Source organism: Balaenoptera physalus (assembly GCF_965194825.1).
Source record: "Balaenoptera physalus genome assembly, chromosome: 20".
NCBI classification, from domain to species: domain Eukaryota; kingdom Metazoa; phylum Chordata; class Mammalia; order Artiodactyla; family Balaenopteridae; genus Balaenoptera; species Balaenoptera physalus.
Window position 1 is genome coordinate 3,485,927 of NC_138901.1, and position 16,805 is coordinate 3,502,731.

Below are 16,805 nucleotides of genomic sequence, written 5' to 3' on the forward strand. Positions count from 1 at the left end.
AATGGGAGAAGAGGATGAAGACCAGTATTTATGGAGCCACTGACGTGTATCAGCATTCTGTTAGGAACTTCATATGCCTTGCTTACAGCAAACCTACAAACATCTCCATTTTGCAGATGAACAAAAGCCTGGACAGGTCACTCAGCCAATCAGTGGTTGGCTTGGACATGAATTCAAACTTTTCTTGCTCTAAACACCCTGCTGTCTTCCGTCCCATCACGTGCCTTAGTGGCTGCAAATTTCTCCTGATTTGTAAGTACACTTTAACATCTCCAGAACTACAGTTCTTCAAAGAATACTTGAAATATTCTGTTGTCTTTACAGAGGAGAAAAATGAGGTCCCCTGGGACAACAAGGGGTCTCTCCATTTTTTTAAGCTCCATCCCTCCAGTATTCCACAGAATCAGTACCACTAGAGCTGAATAGTCAGGGAAACAAGATCTTCCAATCGGCACCTGGAATGTGTTTGACTCCCACTCATGAGCCTCGTGCTGTCTTTTGAAGAAACTCTTTGTTATTATTGGAGCCATTGGTACCACAAGAAAAAGAGCCTGGGTTCTACTGTTCAAAGTTACTTATTGTTTATGAAAATTAAACCCAATGTAAAGCAGGATGCTTAACATAAAAATAGGACCAAAATAGTTTAAAATGCCAAATAATAAGATACTACGAGGCATCTGAGGTGAGTTAATTAATGCACTTGTTAACCTAGCAGTCTGTAATAACAATGTAGATATAAAAAAAAAAACCTCAGACTTTTCGTTTCCTGAACTTCCACAGTCAGCATATTTATGCATTTTCCTGCTGTGAGCCCATTTTATATTTTAATCTTCCTGAGCCTGCAAAATATTATGATAAATTGAGATGTTTACTCATCTTTTGCTAGGATAGCCTGAACATTTTTTCAAACTTCATTAAAAGAACAACAAACCAACAACTGAGAGCAATACTTGATTGTACTGTCCTTTTTGTTAGGAAGGGAATAGGAAGCACTCTGTTTTGTAATGAATAGATGAATGATAATGTGTTCCTCAATGAGATACTGTTTCAAAATCTATTTTATCTCTGGGACTGGGATTTTATTTATGCCCCCAATCAGCTGCTTGATTAGCACTACGTGTCAGGGCAAAAACCAGGCTTGCCTAAGAACGAAGTTTGGAACTCTTACACACCACTTGGCATAGATGAAAGCAGAGAGATTGACCTAAAATGAATCATCGTCTACCTCTTTAAAAATATCCAAAGAAATAGAATTTCTCCATTCATTCAAATGTTCAGAGTTTCAAAGTCCAGATTATATTGAAAAAGTCTTATATTTATTTTCTCTGTAGTATATGTTTGCAAGTTAATGTTTATTTTTGTACCCAAAACAGCAAACGCACCCTGAGCACATGTTTTATTCTAGGTACTTTTGGAACTGCCTTGGACCTATATTCTTATTTAATCCCCCAATCAAACGTATGAATAAGTATTATTGTAATTAAGATTTTTGAATGGGAAAACCAAGCATTGACAGGGTCCCTTGCCTATTGTAATAATGAGTCTGAGATTAGAAGCCAGTAAATTTGGTATTGGAGCCCACACATGGAGCAATTAAGATGTGTTTGTTACTTCCAACACTGCCCCTTGTTCTAGTCTGACTAAATCCAGTTCTCTGGAAGACCCCTTTCCTCTTACAGAAGTGTTGGTGCTATTAAGCAAGAACCTTTTCTTCCAAAGTAGGATTAAGCTAGGAAAAAAAGGGCTGCAGGAATATATTTATCTAAGGAACGCCTTTTTCCTCCAAACATGGGTGGAGCATCGCCATAAACACAAGAAGAAACAGCGGGGCGAGAATGGCGGGCTCTCAGAGTTCCCTTTCTTGGAGCCGGGACCGGCAAAATCTTACAGTTTAATCATGGCTGAGGGCTCTTGTAATAAGTAGCAGTGGGCAAATACGAAATATACTTGTAACACATTTTCCCTGTGAGATGCTTAAATAATTCAAATGACAAATAATAATTTGGGCCAGAGTTATTCTTGAGCACAAAGGAGATTTGCTAGCTGTGAATATGTGTTATCTTCTAAGACCTGGGACAAAGACACTAAAAATAAATAAAATCCTTGATATTCCTGTATTTCTATATATCAAGGATTTTATTTATTTTTAGTGTCTATTTTTAGTATTTCTATCTATATATTGTAATCTTTCACAAATACATACTTTTATATGTTGATATATCTAGATAGGTATATAATCTAGAGACAAATATAGATAGATGTAGATGTGTTACGATAGATCAACCAAGAAAACTCAGAGAAGCTTTTGACCAAATTTTCTATTTTTCAATAAACACATTGTAGGCAAAAGCAATAGACGGATATTATTACTGGCTTAGATTGGTTTTATTATGCTCTTTTGGACTGTCTCATCACTTATTGGTTGTGGATGTTTAAAAACTCTTAAGAAATTTTCAAATAGAGCATCACTGAAACCCTCTTGCACTCCCTATAATGTTTCTTAAAAACCCACACATATTTAAACCAGAGAGAGACAGAATTTTAGAAAGTAAGTATGCACACAAGGAACTTGGTATTCTACAGGGCAATTTCATTCCATCCTTTCTGTCTTCCACAGACCTCCTTTCTAAGTCCCTGTATGGAGGCTATAATTCTGGCTTTTTCTCTCTGCCTTCAATGTCAGTCCTAAGGCTGCAGGAATACTTAACTACTATACTGATTGTTCTGGAAGGATGGTTCTTGGCGTTTCTCTCTAGTTAAATCACTCTGCTGTGTCGAGAGTAAAGAAAAATCCTTATCCAATTCTTGGTGGTTTTTAGTTAATTGACTTCTAATGAGGTATCTGGTACCAGCAGCTCCATGAGACTGAAAATGTTTTTCCTTTTCTTTGATTTAGGTCACTCTTGCGTTGAGTTTGAACATTTTTGCACAGCTTATTCAATGCATGATGGCATATATGTACCATAAAGAAATGCCCTTTAAAAAGGCTATAGGTACCAGAGATATCACAAATTCTTTCTTTTTTTTTTTTAAGTCTACTTTTTTTTTTTTAATTTATTATTTATTTATTATTTATTTTTGGCTGTGTTGGGTCTTCGTTTCTGTGCGAGGGCTTTCTCTAGTTGTGGCGAGCGGGGGCCACTCTTCATCGCGGTGCGCGGGCCTCTCACTATCGCGGCCTCTCTTGTTGCGGAGCACAGGCTCCAGACGCGCAGGCTCAGTAGTTGTGGCTCACGGGCCTAGTTGCTCCACGGCATGTGGGATCCTCCCAGACCAGAGCTCGAACCCGTGTCCCCTGCATTGGCAGGCAGACTCTCAACCACTGTGCCACCAGGGAAGCCCAGATTATTTCTTAATTGATGGCTATAAGTAAATATAAATAACAATTACTAACATATGTACCTACGTAAGCAAGCACTTTATTTTGCCCACCTCTACCATGGGATTATTTGGGGCACGAGTCTCACGTTTTTCACAGTCACTTCTTCACCATGGAGAGTTAGGAGCATGGATCCACATTGGCAATAAGACCTCCGAAATATCCTCTCCTCCTCACCCCCAGCTTTTTCTCTTGTTCTTCTCTCCTTTTCCCCACCCTCCCTTTCTCATTCTCTTTTTGGGTTAATATTATCTCAAAAGGGCAAAGGATTCTGGGACTCCTGCTTATCCTATTTCTGTTTGTTACCAAATAAATGCTTCATCAATTGAAAGAGAATGATTTCATTAAGCACAGGAAATAGAGTATGTATTCAAGCTAGGAACAAACAAATAACAAATAAATCAGCAAGGTAGCTAAATTTCAGGTGATAGAACCAGCCAGACATTGCCTCCAGACATTGGCTTCCTTCCTTTGTTAATGACCTGAACTTGGTTAGCGTGTCTCTCTCACAAAGACCCAGTCTTCTTATCTGCAAATCAGAATTCATGTTAGTTGCCAGGGAATTTGACAGGCTTAATACCTAGCACCCCTCTTCCCGACCCAAGTTCTGAGAAAATTGAGAAAATATTGCAAAGAAGTGGCAGATGGAGTCCAAATGATCACTTGCATTCATGATAAAGCTTAAGGAAGAGGGGGTAGCTTAGTGTCAGAGCCAAATGGACCTACTAAGTGAATCTCAGAATGAAACATATAACCACCCTGTCTGTGCCAGACTGGACCTGTGAGGCAAAGACCACCCAGATTAGACCTGACGCATGGGAGGAACTTCACTTCCTGGGGGCAAGGGAGAGAAAGAATGAAAGAAAAGAAGACCTGACGTCAGTATGACCAATTTATTCTCCTCGATGTTACTGATCTGATAAATCATTTCATCTCCTCTGGTGGAATAGTGATTACAGGTTAGAAAGGATCAGAAGTGTTCACATTGGGGGAAACTTCTAAAGCTGCAAAGAACAGTTCCTCCAGGTTTCTGAGGTCATAACCCATTGTGCTCAGACATTAAGCTTATTGTCAATCAGGGAAGTAACCACCACCTCAATTTTGGAGGATAGTCTTGTCTTCAATTTCATGGGCTCGTCCGGTACCAGCCACACCTCCTTTGGATCTCCTCCTAGACCCACACGTGAGCCGCTCACATTTTCCTCACAGGAGGCTCTGAAATAGGTCAGAATAGATTGCTAAGTAAATGGACTCTAAGACTACATTCTACCCAAGGCTGGAAATTCACACCCTGTTCTATTTCTCCTCTTGCACTATGTCCAGCCATATGACCCAATGGAGTTTATCAGGGCACTGCAAAAAAGATTAAATGACAACGTTATGATTCAACAATAAAATTCCTCCAAACTGCAGATTCCAGGAGGGAATTAATTCAAATACTGTACACCTTGTGAGTTCAAGTTTGTAGCTTATGCACAATATATTAGCATCCAAAAAAACTAACCCTCCAGCGAGTTCTCTTCCCTTCACAAATCAAAGATCCAAAAAAAATCATATATTCTAAAATGCATCCAACCCTGCTTCTTATTCCACTTAGACTTAGTTAAAGGGCACCTGATGCCAACCTAGAGTTATTTTTCATTCGGCAGCTGCAGCCCGGATGTTTTTTTTCTCAGGAATGGGGGTAGTTTCTTTAGGATTTTAGAAGTTAAATGATTTCAACATGTAGACTCTGATGCCCATGACCTTTCTGGAAAGATTCCAGTAGAAGTAACCCCCCGTGGTTATCACCGACAAATGTAGAAAACAAGATTGTTCTCAACTACTAGAGATTTATCCCAGGAAATATTATAGTTTCAGAACTTAGTATTGCTAAGAAGCTGTAGAAGATACCCATTCTTACCTGAGCAAATGGAGAGCATCTTGGTTTTCCCGTCACTGGAACGGCTTTCAGTTCAGACCACTTGTCTACAATCTGTAATCTGCAAACTTGCTCAGTTGAGAGTAAACTCCTGGCGTTCCAGATGGTTACTTTTGGCACTACTCACCTGCTATGCCTGGGAGGAAAAACTCACTCTTTAGTCTCTTAGGAGTCACTGCTTTCTTGCCAAATTAAAACTTCGCTCTCAGCTCTTTTTGTGTCTTTTCCTCTTTTGTCTCCATGTATTCAAAACCTGGTAATTTCCATTTACCCCTTGAGGCTCATGGCTCTGCAGCTCCAGGTTTACCTCTATAGCCATATCCTTCTGCGTGCAGGCATTGCGTTTTCAGTTCTGTATCAAAGTGCCTCTTTGCACTGCTTCCTGTTTCTGAGTTGCTTGGGTCCAAGGTACCTGCCTTCTAGGGAAAATTTCTTCCCTAAATCAGACCCCACTTAAGGACCCATGTTGGAGGTGATTATGGAGCCAGTGGAAAAAAAGCCACAAGAATGCAAGGCTGGTTCTTTCTCCTTTTCTTTTTTGGCTGATCTAGAGCTGCCTACTTAGACCTAGCATTTACACTTTAAAGACTTAAATCTTACTAATGCACACAGAACTCAGTGTGGCACAAAAATCGTGGTTCAACCTCCTAGTATTTAAGAAGGTTGTACACAGAATGCTCGTTTTTCCTTATGGCCGATACTTGCTCAGAACAAGCTATACTCCTAGCGAAGCTCCAGGAGCTTGCTGCGGAGGCTTCCTGCACCTGCTAAATGCATGTTGGTGTCTCAGCTGCGGCCCACACACAACCTGCGTCTCTGCTTGGAGACCACCTGTGTGGCCGGCATCTGCTGAGGCCACCAGTGAGGCTGCCATGACTTTACTGACACCGTCTACATGGCCTGCCTGCCCTGCCTGGGGTCCAAGTGGCCTGGATGTCCTCAGAAGCCCTCTTGCTCCAGGCTCAAGGCCAGGGCCTGAGCTGAAGGTTATTCCCATTTGGCAGGTAGAACCTGAGCACCATTCACTTGACGCCATCTCTGCATGTGTCCCTGTTTCTATGGAAACAGTTACTTCACTGTGGACAGAGCCACCACAAGCAGGACCAAACACTTAGCAGTTCAAATTAAAAGCCTATGGCCTTTCCACAGCAGCTACGAGCCAAAGGCACAAGGACACAAACATGCCTGGGTTAATATAAGCCTTTACAAAACACCGAGTTAAGAAGTCGTTCTTTCCGCACATTAAGCTCGCATCCCCAAACTGTATTTTGTAGCTACGTCAAACACCTCTTAGTGGGAATATGCAGCTTATGTAATTCTTCTCTTCTTTTTTTTTTTTTTTTTACTTCTCAATAACTCTGCTTGAGTTTCTGAGGAAGCCTGGGAGTCAGGACCCTCATTCTCCCTATATTTCTGGTCGGAAAAGATTGCAAGACAGGAGTTACCGGGAAGTCCCAGTCTACCGTGTGCAGATTTTCAATGGAAATGTCAAATCTGTTGCCATAAAAAGGACCAAGAGCGTAGGGATGAAGGAGTTTTGTGAGAATGTGTTTTTGGAGAATAGTGCGTCCATCTCATTCTCTGCCTTCCCAGTCATGAGAGGTCTGCCCACCCACCTCATCTCAAACCTCCCAAAGGGCTATTTGGAGAGTGTATACTGTTGTTCCAGCAGGTGCTTGGGATAGCAGATTGGGATCTGCCCTGTACCTGGGAAACCTAGACAATGAGGGATCTTCTGAGTAGTCTACATGGTAAGAGAGACAGGAGATGATTCTCCATGGGGATTTCCCTGTTCTTCCAGTTGTTTCCAGGAACAATGAAGCATGAGTACTTCCCATGGACTAGGTGTGGGTCCATGGGAGAGCTGATGAGAACTGTCTGGTCCAATAAAGCACACCAGATGGGGGTGATGGGGAAGGAATGATGGATGGGCAGGAGCTGGAAGTGAGCTCCTCAGAGCTCAAGAGAGAGCACAAGTGGCCAGCACCCTGAGTGGTGATAATTGGGAAGCTGTCCTCTCATGCCGTGTCCTTCACATGGATGGAAATGTCAAGAGTGAGCAAAAAGCAATTCTCCTGAGGCAGCAACACTTATTTAATAAATTTGCCATGAGGAGTGGCTTGGCAATACATACACAAGGCTTAGGACAGTGTTCTTACTGTCTATGATTAATACCAGCACTATTAACAGTATATAACAAATTGTAGGTGAGCGTCTTAATGACGTTCTTTCTTTTTTTCAATTGAAATGTAGCTGATTTTCAATGTTGTGTTAATTTCTGCTGTACAGCAAAGTGATTCAGTTATACATATATATATACACTCTTTTTTTAATGTTCTTTTCCTTTATGGTTTATCATAGGATATTGAATATAATTCTCTGTGCTATACGGTAGGACCTTGTTGTTTATCCATCCTGTATATGATAGTTTGCATCTGCTAACCCCAAACTCCCAATCCCTCCCTCCCCCATCTCCCCTCCCCCCTTGGCAACCACAAGTCTGTTCTCTATGTCTGTGAGTATGTTTCCCTTTCATAGATAGGTTAATCTGTGCCATTCTTTCTTTTATTGAATGCACACACCCTGTCCCACTCTTTACCATTCAGTTTGCATATACAGTCATTTCTGCTATAATGTGATATATGTGTTCCTCCAAATCACCAGTATATGCAAAATCATGCAATAGAACCCACATGTCATTGGGTTAGGGGCATACCATTCTTAAATTTAATCAGGGACTCATTTTAAAAAAAGGGTAGGCACCCAACCAAAATGGTAGCACATGTTAAATGGTTAAGAAATACTTAAATCCTACAACAAATATGGTGCCTGACATTTGCTCGTGGAAGTGGGATGGTTGCAGCAGCTGTGAGTTATTGGAAAGTGGTAGAAAGAGGTTTCTCTGAAATGGGAAAGTTGTAACAGCAGGTGTGGATAGGTGTGGCTCAGGGTCCTTGTGAGGTGTGGGCGTTGATGTGCTTTGTGTATTCCCAGCTGGCTCTGTTCATCTGAGTGCAGTTTTGTGTTTACGTAGTGTTCCTCTTAAAGGAAAAGCCCACAAGCAAATGCAAAATTTGTTATCCTCAAATTGGTCCTTAATATACCAGTCGCGTTGGAACAAATTCACGTTTTTCAGAACAAGCAGAACTAACTGTACATATTTACAAACCAGAAGCCACACAGATCTCCTGACCTGCTTGGAAACAGTATAATTTAAGAGAATATGATCTCCCAAGTGCAATGGCTACAACCATTGGATTTGGGTCACGGGCGTTGGCCAAAATAAATAGATAATAGGGAAGAGAATTCTGAAGGTCCTTGTTAGGACCTCACAAAGTTACTCAACTCTCTGGCTAGATTATTTGTGAGAATACAGACAATACCTAAAGGATTGTTGTGAGGTTTATACGCAGGAAGAGGAAAAGAGAGGAAAAACAAATGGCTCTGACCAGTTCTTAGAAATGACAAAGGAAATAGGAGTCACCCCACAATATCATGTGATAGATTTGAATGGTAACTTTTTTAATTTATTTTTTTGCTAAAAACGAAGACATAGAATCATAGGGAAAAAAATCCATATATTTACTAAATCTAACAATGAACACCATCAAACCCTAATTCCTCTTATTCCGAGTTTGATTAAAAAGATATTTCTACCTCTTTGGTTTTTAGCTGAGAAATAACAAATCCCATCTACCGAGAAGTAAAGGCTTATTTTGTAATGATTAAAATATTGAAAAAAAAAAAACCATGTAAGTTATAGAGGAAATCAAATTGTCAGTCACTGAAAGCCCACTAAACAAAATCTCCCCATCAGTGGAATAAAAACACTGTAAAAAGAGTTGAAATATCATACACATAATACAATAACAAGAAATTCATAAATTCTTACACCTTTGTAAAAATTGTGTGTTTCTGTAATCTTTGGAACTTGCTTTTTTAAAATCAATATTTCTTTAGTTCAGAGGCTCTAAAGTGATCCTTAGATCAATTCAAGGATCAGAACTGCCTCATTAGTTATGTTCACATCCTTCCAAGACATTTGGTTCATTCCATCTGCAATATATTTTGGACAATGAGTTATTGGGTATAATGTAGCAAAGCAACTGGTTGTTTGACATTTTTTTGTTTGGTATCATGTGGATAGTCCTTTTTAGAACCTACCCTAAATAACTGTTCTTCAGTATTTAACAAGTGTCATGCTATAGTAGGCATTCCAGAAATATCTGGTGAGAATCAGTGAGCCCTTAGTAGAATCACTCACTGGCCCTCATATGCTCCTAAGTTGTTGATTCTATTACATCAACGTTTCAGTGTCTACTATTTTCTTTCTTAACCTGTGGGCTCTAGCAAGGAATACTCTGATCTTCCTCTCTGTTTTCTCAAGATCCAACACGGTGCTGAATACAAAGTAAGGTCTCTCTCTCTCTCTACCAGTTGAATAGAATGAGTGCCTTGCAAGAAGATTCGGGCTGAATCGCCCCTATTTGGCTTTTTATATATTGAAATAATCAGATAGTAGCTGGAACCTCTACTCAGTTTAGCTTTTTAAGTTCAGAAGGGGAGACATTCTGGATTTTATTTCTTCCTCATTTTTAATGGACTAAATCAATTTAGGTCACTGTGGGTGTGAGGATGAGGTCGGGAACTGCAATCCAGTGTTGCTATTTTTATTCTTTGGACTATTACATCCCCTTTAAGCTGAATATACATACTTGAAAAATAAAAATGAAGCCAACTCTTATGAATGTAATCTCCAGTTTCCTGTCGGTCACTCCCCCCCAACCCCCGACCCCTCCAAAGTTCGACTTCATCTTCTTGTTTCCAGGTCCAATTCAAACAGGAGCAGCATCTCTAGTTTCCAAGGAAACCCTGAAAAAACCAAAATTTACATAATTCGCTTTGCCCACTATTGGAATGCAGCCACTTCTGGGGAAAGCAGAGCAGCTGTTCAGCTGCCTCATGGCAATACTTCACAACAGTGTGGGAAGAAAACAAAGAAGAGCAATGCACTTATATTAAACCACCCAGGGGAGGGTAAGGTAGCAGGGCAGAAGATCATCATTTAGAATCGAGAGTATCTAATTAGTCGACAGACCTGCTCTGAAGGACAAGGCAGGGAATTTTTAATGAAATCAAGAGAACCAGTCTTTGGATTCACATTCTCATTGAAAAGCAATGATACACATTTAAATGCTATCATCTAAGGACTCCTTCTCTTTGGAACATACTGCCAAAGAAGCAACTTTTTAAAAGTTTAATGATTTTTATTTCAAAAGAATCCGGTAAAAAGAACACCCACAGCAAAGAATAAAACCCAACTGGGTTATGTGTTTGGACAATTCCTACTATTTTCTCAAAAGTTCATAACACTGCACTCTACCACCACTTGTCTAGAATTGCCAAAACCTAGATACCAAAGCAAGAAGCATCGTCCTAGTCTCCTTTTAGCACAGAAACGAGATACATATTAATAGCAGCCATTCTTTGAATCATGATTCATAACTATGGGTTCGAAAATGAGAAGGTCAACTCAAATTTTCAAATGGTAAGAGGAAAACATTTCAGTGGATAGAATCAATACTGCTGTGTAATGCTGTGTAGTTTGTTCTGTATAAAGGCACCCAGCCAAGGGGGTAAATGGAAGCTTAAAATTCAGGTAAAAGGTCCTAGCTCTGCGCTCAGGATCCAGGCCACTACTGCCCAAGGAAGGGGTACCTTTCTCTCAGCGCAAAGGCGCCATCTTTTGGCCAAGCCTGCAGAGGGCTGCTATATACTGTATTCTGTAAACTATGTACTATATAGAGACAGCAGGAGACTCACAGATGTCGAAAACAAACGTATGGTTACTGGGGATGGGGGGGGAGGGATAAATTGGGAGACTGGGATTGACATATACACACTATGATATATAAAATAGATAACTAATAAGGACCTACTGTATAGCACAGGGAACTCTACTCAGTACTCTGTAATGGCCTATATGGGAAAAGACTCTAAAAAAAGAGTGGATATATGTACATGGATAACTGATTCACTTTACTATACACCCGAAACTAATACAACATAGTAAATCAACCATACTCCAATAAAAATTAAAAAAAAAAAAGAGACAGCCTATTTTTCTAGTAGAAGCCCTAAGTAGAATGTTAGAACTGAGGGGCCCTAAGAGATCTTCTTGTAGAAATACTTCATTTTATAGACAAAAGAATGACTACCAGGACCAGCTACATAATTTGCGGGGCCCAGTACGGAATGAAAATAGGAACCTCTCGTTCAGAAAGCAGGAAAAAGGGTTATTAAATTTACTAAAATTTAAACCTTTTGCCTTTGCACTGAGATCTCTCTCAACTTGTCATGGTGTTTTTTTATTTGCTTGGTGTTATTTGTTTCATGTTGTCCTAAGCAAGGAAATTGAAAGATGCAATTACTAGCATACATTTCCCATTCATCTTTGCACTGTACGATGCCAGTTTTAAATACAAATATAAGAGCATTTCACTGGTATGCAGAATCACTGAAATTATACAATTTGTAGGTCAAACGTGCGTCTGTATTTCCCTCTCATCAGAAGAGTGGAAATGTTACAGAAAACGACCTATTCTGTTCTTTCACTTCTTGACACACATCCTATCAACACTTTCTACCTGGGGCTTCCCGATGAGTAAAGAAAAGCTGGAAAGGAAGGGAATGATGGATACAACTGTCTTTTTATCTTTGTCATCATTTTCAGCATAAATGTTTGGCTGATACAGGGAAGTAACCCAAGTAAGAAAGGATATGATAGGTTCCCTGGTCATGTGTGTTTCCTGAAATGCCTGCTTTCTGCATTGAAAAGCAATTGGATTTGAATGGAAAATGTAGCCTCTCAGGGATGTCAGAGCCCAGCTCACTCACTTGGAGATGAAACACGCTTACCTTGCACATTTGACTCACCTTTTATTACCCTGCATCATCCAAGGTCCGTTAGACTTTTGTGTCATGGGGCATTGCAGAAGCTATAGGTAAACGCGGCAGTGAGAAACCACAGTGGACATATGTAATGTACACACCTCCTCCATGTATACGTATACGCCATTGTCCCATTGGACTTTACTTACAAAACACAAATTCAAAGATTACATTATTAAAAATTTCAAGATGAGTGAAAGCAGAGCATTAAACCATGCCCAGGGCCCTTCTCTGACTGCAGGTATCGTGCCCATGAATCCAGCAAATACCATGGCCCAAGGAGATGTTACATGATTTTCCTGATAACCAGAGACAAATGCCTCCCAACTTCAGCTCGTTTCTAAGCATTAACTTCTTTGGTTTAGTGAACTGACCTTGCTAATAATTCTTCAATATTGCTCTGAGATCAAAGAATGACAGCATGCAAACATTTGGGGGAGGAAAGATGCTAACAGTGATTGAGTGCCTGCCATTCACATGGCATTTTTCTAGGTGCTTTTCCCTACGTGAGCACATGTATCATGATTCTAATGAGATAAGGTATATTTAATTCATTTTTAAAGCTTGATAATCAAAAATCCAGGGAGATTAAGTAACTCATCCAAAGTCACATAACCTACATGTTGAGTAAGCACGGTCAATGACATATAAACACGTGGAACGTTATTTTTATTTCCTACTGTTCCTTTAGAATGAAAGGAAGTACAATCACGGAATAACTATGGCATGGACGTACAGTTACTTCTGAATGAAGCAATTCAACTCTGCTCCGCCAGCCAAAGCAACTTTCATGCCCTCCAGATTTCCTTGGGTAGAAGTTAGACCTCAACCTACCATGTCTTCAAATCATGGGCTGCCTGGGATCTGATCCTCCAAGTAGCTGAAGCCCATTTTTTCTCGGCTGGGGGCAAATAAACAATCCCTCACCTTCATGACAATAGTTCTCTCCAGAGAATTCTCACAAATCCCCACATTTTACATCCACTGCAAGAGGAATGGGATAGACAGCTGTACCCCCTCTGAGAATTCCTCCAGAGTGGCCTCTGTCACATTCACGTGGATCTGTTTTCTCTTGGCATCTCGGTGGGAACTTCAGTTTTAGCAATGTGATATAGTCACACAAGTGGTGGATGAATAAGCATTCACAGTTGAGCCCATCTCACTCTAAAGCCTCTGTTCTTTTCAGTAAAGATCACTTTGTTTGGTGATTGACTTCATGGTAATAAACATACCTGAATCTAATGCCAAAAAATGAAATGTACCTTTTCTCAAATATAGGTTTAAGAGCTTGTTCTACAGGACAATGAAATCTTCAAAACACTACAGTTCCTCGCCTCCTATATGTTGGTTAATATTACTGTCCTTTCAGACAGAATTAGTCTTCTCATACTCCTTGGAGATATTCCAACCTTTGCAGATTTCAGAAAGTAATTGCAGGACTTCCCTGGTGGCGCAGTGGTTAAGAATCCGCCCGCCAATGCAGGGGACACGGGTTCGAGCCCTGGTCTGGAAAGATCCCACATGCCGCGGAGCAACAAAGCCAGTGTGCCACAACTACTGAGCCCGCGAGCCACAACTACTGAAGCCCATGCACCTAGAGCTCATGCTCCGCAACAAGAGAAGCCAGTGCAATGAGAAACCCGCGCACCGCAGCGAAGAGTAGCCCCTGCTTGTCACAACTAGAGAAAGCCCGTGCACAGCAACGAAGACCCAACACAGCCAAAAAATAAAAAAACAAAAACTTAGAAAAAGAAAGTAATTGCAGACTACTAGAAAATGCCCATACATTTTTTAAATTAATTTTTTTTGGAGTATAGTTGCTTTGCAATGTTGTGTTAGTTTCTTGCTGTATAGCAAAGTGAATCAGTCATACGTATACATATATCCCCTCTTTTTTAGATTTTCTTCCCATTTAGGCCACCACAGAGCACTGAGTAGAGTTCCCTGTGCTCTACAGTAAGTTCTCGTCAGTCCTACGTTTTAATTTATGTAAAGAATATATTTTAAAAATTCTTAAATAGGAAACAATTTTAAACTCCATTCATTTTAGTAATATAGTATGCAAGAGAGAGTTGAGGGTTTTGTTTTGATTCTTACCATGGTCTCTAGCAAAATTGTATAACATTTTATTGTAGTGGTTTCTGGAAAAAAAAAAATGGAGGTAGCTGAATCGTTTCTCCGGTTTCACCTTGATTAGAAAATGTTGAAGGTCATATTAAAAATTAAAGTACCTCTGAAGACTTCAGCAGAGTTATTGCTGTCTGGATTAAGGGAAACATAAACTCCAAGAAACACCAAAATGCAAAGTAGCAAAACATAGTGATCTCAGTTAAGAAAGTTCTAGGATCAGTCGGAAAGAAATGGCAAGTGGAAAGGAAGAGAAGATCAGGAACAATATTCCAACATGAGAGCGGAGATGTTTGCGTAGTCCTCCGGTGATTGATTTATTTATCTATTTTATACTGTTGGAAACTTGACTTCATGAGGCCAACAGTTTTAAGCACAAATAGGAATAGTGCTAAATGATGGTATTTTTACTGCAGAAAGACTCAGGTAGAGTTTAGAACATGCGGTTCTGGGTAATAGTGAAGCTGGGTAAACTCATCAGGAGCTATTGTGTTTCTATGTAATGGAATCGTTTAAAGAATGTGGCTTTGCCCAAAGTTAACTCCTTCCAGATCATTTTGGGGGCTACTGATAGGAAAACTAAAAGTAGTTAGTGGCCAGTTTTGCCTAAAATCTTACTGGGTCAATCCCAGCTGCTCTGTTGTTATTTCACAAGAAAGCTATCAAGATTATTTATTTTAACCATGACAAGGAATTCCCTAAATAATACCTTTGGCCAGTGATTGCATTCACCTCTGTGTCTACAAGTTAGATGTGCTGTTTTCCCAGAAATCATGTGTTCATGCCTATGAATGCGTAGCTGCTTGTATTAATCCCAGACAAAAGATAGTTAAAGAGACATCAGCAGAGGATATTTTGGACTGGATTTTGCCTTGTTTTCTTTATTTGGTCCAATGCTACTGATCTGCAAGAAAACAGCACTTCATTATTTTTCTCTGTCAACAGTGTTATATTATTTAAGCCACCACGACAGCAGAGTCCTGATGTTTGTGAAGAGGCCCAATAGCCAGGGCGCTCAACAGAAGTCAGGAAAATGAATAACCAAGGCAGGGGAGTCTAGCTTCTGAAAACGATGAGCATCCCTTTCCTATTTGTACTTTTTCAAATGATGATTTTACATTTGAAAAGTTGTGCCCCGTGTCTTTGGACACCACATCCGCGGAATCGTCTCACGTTACACTGTGTCAACCAGAAACGGTTTCTGATACTGGAGGGTGTTCAGTGAACTTTTGGTTCCCACGTAGACGACTCCCATTCCTTTGGACCATTTCATTCTCCCTTGAAGTTTCTACTAATGTATCTCCTTCTCACCAGAGGGTGATAAAGCTTCAGCCAGCCTGCACGCTGGTTGCACAGCAATGCAGAAAGTGACAGTGAGGCTGTTAGTAACGTGTTCTGTGTCATCCTTTTTTGAAGAGGGGATGGGGTGTGGAGATCCCTCCTTGTACCTGTCTCACCTCCACCGCACACCTTGAATGACTGTGGCCCCGTGCTGGACAGTTGGAGGCTTAATTTCACCTACCAACGTGGAACAGAAAATTCCAGGCTGCAGAGAGTTAGCTGCATTTCATGCTACCTGCTCTCTTCCCTCTTTATGGAGGGAAGAATATAGCTTAATTTGCTACTTGGAAAATGACAAAATTACATCATTGCAGGGTTCAGGGAATTTAGGGGCTAAAGTGTTTTTTTATTGGAGTAGAGTTGATTTACAATGTTGTGTTAGTTTCAGGTGTACAGCAAAGTGATACAGTTATACATACATATATATATATTCTTTAAAGTGTATTTTTTAAACATTACCTTTTTATTATCTCCTAGAATATTCAACCTCTTGTTTTAATTATAATTAATATCTTAGTCACCTCACTTATGATGAAATCTAAAACTTATATATTTAAAGAAATGTTATTAGACACCCATGAACATTTAAAAATGCAAGTTTCCATTATTCAGCAAATATATTTCTCAGTGAGTAGGTGGACTCCTTCTCCCCTGACTGATGAAGCGACATGATACGGACGTTTAATTGTATTTGTTGTTAACACATGACTGCAAATATTAATTCTCTAGCCCAGCCTGGGATTACTCTGTGTGCACGTCTGAGTTGGTTCGATGCACCGACAATCGCTTTAACCATCGACAGCATGATGAGCTGAACTTGCGCTTTCAGTGAAGACAGTCTGTCCATATCGAGGTATCTGACTTACCCTTGACCTCTTCCGACCTCTTCCTAAAAGTCGATGCACCACGCATGGCGTCTTTTCACTTGTTTCAAGTAAGGACGGCTGTTGTGAGTGCACCAGACTTGGGATTCTCCTGCTCGAACTCGAGGTGCACATATGTCAGTTTTATTAGCCAGAGTCACCAAAGTGAAGCTCTCGGATTCGTAGACATCTGCCTAATCCATGAATGCTTTCTTCCAGTTAT